The sequence below is a fragment of the Rattus norvegicus genome, chromosome 7, assembly GCF_021556685.1.
Source record: "Rattus norvegicus strain SHRSP/BbbUtx chromosome 7, alternate assembly SHRSP_T2T, whole genome shotgun sequence".
In the NCBI taxonomy this organism is placed as follows: Eukaryota; Metazoa; Chordata; class Mammalia; order Rodentia; family Muridae; genus Rattus; species Rattus norvegicus.
In genome coordinates, this window is record NC_141540.1 from 143773588 (window position 1) to 143778187 (window position 4600).

Genomic DNA, 4600 nt, shown 5'->3' on the forward strand with positions numbered 1-4600 from the left:
TAGTCTGTGGAGGCCAGGGTGGAGAGCAGGGAGTGTGTTGAGGGCCCTCTCCAGACTCATTGGAGCAGGCCCACCACTCCCCAAGCTCACCCCTAGAACCATGGGGGCTCCCAGTTCCAACCACACATCCTGAACCCCAGAGTCCCAAGTGAAGCTGGGTGGATTGTCCTTCCCTAGGGCTTTTTTCTAGACCTCTGGCCTTGTTTACAGAAATGGATGTGTGTGTGTGTGTGTGTGGTGGTGGTGGTGGTAGTGGTGGGGACTCCCTTCTGATTAAATGCCACCCCACACTTCTCAAGGCCATTCTTTGAGATTCAAAACTTAGAGCTCAGAAGAAAGGCTCTGAAGTAGAGGGACAAGACTTTAGGGCCAGCCTTTAGTGTACCAGCAGCAAAGCCAAAGGGGCTTCCTGCTCCTCCAGTTAAGGGAGCCACTGTGTGGGGAGGCAGGATGTTTGCTGCCATCCTGTCATAAACCCTAGGCCACATCTGTCTATGACAGTCCCTCAGCATCCAGCCTTCAACTTCTGGTGAATGTTTGGGGTTTACCTCTCTCCTCACAGACTGTTTTAACCAAACCCCTAACACCTCCATTTCTGCTAGTCCTGAGCACTTCTAGGCTGCTGGCCCTTTTTAGGACCCCAACTTCCCTCAGGAAAGAACTCTGCTAGCTAGTTTCCTAGCTTTCTAGTCAGCCCTCAGCAGTTATCTCAGCAAACAAGTCTCTCCAGCCTCTACCATAAATATGCCTGTTCAGAGATAGACTGGCCTAAGTCCCAATGCACACACATCATGAGATAATTACATCTTATATACATACACATATCTCTACAGAGTTATATTCAAAAATGTCTATAACTCTACAGTCTAGACAGAGATAGCAGTATGTACATATAGAACTATAATTACTTATGTCTATTTTTATAACTATGCGGTTATAAATAGATGTGCCTATATATAGTGATAATAATATAGAAATATCCCCACAGCCATATACAGCTCTAAGTGGATGCTCTAACTACTGTGTATCACAATCAATAAGTATATATCTCCTGTTACATAATTCTAACAATATACATTTATCTATATAGCTGCTCAGAGATATAAATCTGTCAGGATATCAAATGTCCATAAAGCTGGATGGCTATAAGAGAGTCATATATTTTCCCGTATATAAATCTGCTTCTGTAACTGTATATGCACAAATACAATGGAAATAATTATATTCTCCTCAGGCATAAATCTGTAAATACAACTACAGCACATTTAGGTATGGTTAGAGATAGAGCAATATTTTGTAGACATCCGTCTGTCAATACAGCCACTGGTGCCTCCAAACAGAGAGAGTTATGGAGGGAGTTATAAATAAACTCTCCAGATGTGAATGGATCCGTAGAACTAGATGTAAACATGTCTCCAAGCTGTTCTTTCTTCTTTGTAAAACACTGCTGAGGAGAGCCACACCACACAGAGAAGGGGCTAAAGTACTGGGGCAACAGTATCCCCGAGATACACGGAGAGTCAGAAGTCTGCTGGACTTTGAGGAGCTAAGTAGGAGTGGGCGGAAGACAGTGGAGGTTCCCAGCGCAGGACTGAAACCCGTGGATCAGTCAGTCTCCTGGGCAGGTGGAGAGGCCTAAGAGGAAAAAAATGAAAAAACGAAAAGCTGTCTTGAGTCCTTTAGCCACCTCTTGGTCCCAAACCCTTTCAGGAGGGAATGCCCAACCGGCCTGAGAACTCACTGAGCCTAAGGCTCGCCCAAGTTGAGGTCTGAGCAATCCCGGCTGTACCCTTGCCTAGCCTCGCATCAGCCGACTGCGATTCAGATCTGGGCCTTTCTCTGAGTTCTGCGCATAGCTCTGGCTTTTAACCTGTTTTGTTTATTTTGTTCCATTGCCATTTTGTCCGGTTGATTATCTCAGCTCCTTCACCCAGTGCTACTCAAATTTGTGGAAGCCAAGAAGGATTCTTTAGTGTTTGCATGTGACTCAGTGGATCGCGCATCTCTCGGCTCTTTTCAGACCAAATGGTTCACCGTTGCTGAAAAAGAATCCAAACCTCCGAGCAGGTTTGTGACTCCAGTCTTTGAGAAGCTCTCCCGCTCGCTGATTATGGTCTTTTTTATCTTTTCTTCTCTCTCTTTTAAGAAGTTGGCTAGCGTTTGTTGTTATATTTTCCTTGTTGATCTTTTTTTTCCTCAGCACAGTTGTTTTTCGTTAGACCCGAAACTGCGGGGAGGATTCCTTTCCCGCGGATTTCATATTCCTACACTTCTGACTCCCACTTTCCTCTAATTAATTAATTACTAAAATGATCAGAAAGCTGTACCTGGAGAGAATGAGGTAGACGTAGCAGGAATCCGGACCCGGTCTTCGCTTCCTTTATGGAAATCGCTTGGCTCCAAGTTCGGAAAAGAAAAATTCAAAGCGCCCTAGCTCTCGCTACTTTTTAAGAAGGCTCTAGGGAGGGACTGTCCCCGGGAGCTGCCTTCAGGAGCTCCGGCCTCGCGCTCTTCCCAGTCCCCGGCGGCCATAAATATTTTTTCTGTTTCCCTCTCTACCACGGCACCTCTGCATCCCAGCGGCCCAACCGACTTCGGCTAACGTCTCATCCATCTCTGCCCTTCTGATTGACCCTGCACGTTTGGCCTCCTCTTTAAAAAGCGGGGGCTCCCAGAATGTACCCAAAGCCACTAACCACCCACATATGTGTGAGGGTCCCCTTTCTGCTTGCACAAAGCAAGCTAGAGAGAAAAAAACAAAAATGAGTGGCCTCCAGATCTTCCTTCGCTGGCCTGATGCCCCTGTCTGGAGAGAGGGGGTCCAAACCCTAGGTCTTTCAGGCCTTTCAAGAAACTAACTTCCTACCTTCCTATCTTTCTCTTTAGAGTCTGTGATGGTGATTCCTTCCTTCCCTAGATCCCTCCTCAAAGTATCCCCTTTGGTGTTTTATTGCGCTCCTGCTAAAGAGGGGCTGTTAATTACTGTTTTTATTATGTTATTTATTGTTATTATGATTGTTAGAGGTTTGTTCACTGGGGTTAGGAGACTGCAGCCTCACCCAAAGAGAGTGGGTACACACACACACACACACACACACACAAGTGCGGGCACACATATTTAAGTGCACACACGTATGCATCCACCAAATCCTGTTACCTTAAAGCCCCTGCATAACAATTCGAAGGAGTCAGGCCTTCTCCTACAGCAACACAAACAACACGCTGCCCACGCACACAGCTTTCAGGCCCAACACCACCCCCAGACCGATGCCGGATCCCACACGCACCCACACGCACCCGAGCTTGCAAAGCAAAGAAAAATACCTAAGCATCCCTTCTCTCCCACAATCTGGAGGGGCGAGTCAGGCCTCAGTCTCTTTCCCCTAGTCTCCCTCGCTTTCTTTTTTTTCTCCTTGTTTACAGCTTCAGAGAGCTCAAGGCCCATAAATCTTGAGGGGCCTACAGAGCGCAGAGCACATTTGTATGCATCGTTAGGACTCGCTAATACCTAAGCCCATTAACGAGCGTGTATGCGCGTGGTTTCCGGTGTGTATTAACTTATAGTTAAATTCTGGAGGAAAGGGCATTGTGAATTAACATATACCAAATCCATCACGAGCTTTTGTCATATCAGATCAGTCAGCGAGGGCTTTGGGGGAGCAAGGTGCCTGGGTCAGGGTGTGCCCACCTTCAAACTTTGTGCAGCCAACCTAGAGGTCCTGCTCAGGCCGGGCGGTGGTTCTGGTCCCCAGGCCAACCTCCTGCACACCTGCGGCTGAGTGGCAGGGCCTTGGCGAGCACAGAGAAGTAGGCGAGGGAGGCTGCTCAGCCCGTGATTGCCCGGCCGGCCGTCCGGTTTCCGATTTCTGGAAGAAATTCGAGAAGCTAGTGTAGTCGCTGAACTTTAATTAAACCGAAGAGAGGACAGTGGGAGGAAAAGGGGGGAAAAACAATTCGCGGAGGAGGAGGCTGGGATGCCGAGGGAGGGAAAGGAGTCCCGGCCCAGCGGAGCCTGGAGGTCTCTCTAGGGTCTGCACAGAGTCCTTGGCGCTTTTCCTTCCTCCTCCTCAACTACTCCGCCCAGTTGGGCGGTTAATCGCTGCCCTCTTTAAAAATAAATGGATAAGGAGTAAGAAGGAACAAGAAAATCTAATTGCATGGCGTGATTCAGCCAGGTGTTCCTAGTTCCAATGACTCAGGCTATCTTGGAACCCCAAGGATCTGGATAATTGGGCCTGCATGGACAGAGATGGAGCATGCCAGTTCTAGAGGGAGGACCGAGGAATTGAAGGTCCATCTCTAGGGGGTCCTGTAGAAAACGACAAAGACAAAAAAAAAAAAAAGCTGAATTATTGTGTCGATGTGGATCGGTTTGCCTATTTAAATATTGCAGAGCGGGCGGAGAAATCACAGATGCGGCCTGGCCAGTCTCCCTGCTGCCCGTGCAGTGTGGCCAAGGGGCGCAGGCCGGGCCCGGCAGACTGGACCGAGCCGGGCCGGGCTGGGGGAGGGGAGAGAGGCGGGCCCTCCCCAGGCACTGTGAACTTTAGCTGGGCCGCCGCCTGTCAGCCCCAGAAAGCGTTAAAGGTGCAGCGAGAGC

At 48.7% G+C, this 4600-nt stretch overlaps 1 long non-coding RNA gene across 1 annotated transcript; it reads right to left on the reverse strand.

Moving 5' to 3' along the window:
* Window positions 1–1205: 1205 nt before the first annotated feature.
* On the reverse strand, window positions 1206–4035 carry LOC102547409 (uncharacterized). The gene is made up of 2 exons (XR_015626070.1): window positions 3689–4035; window positions 1206–1635 (listed from the first exon to the last, which is right to left on the reverse strand). It is a non-coding gene; the product is annotated as an uncharacterized LOC102547409 (long non-coding RNA).
* Between the last annotated feature and the right edge of the window lie 565 nt (window positions 4036–4600).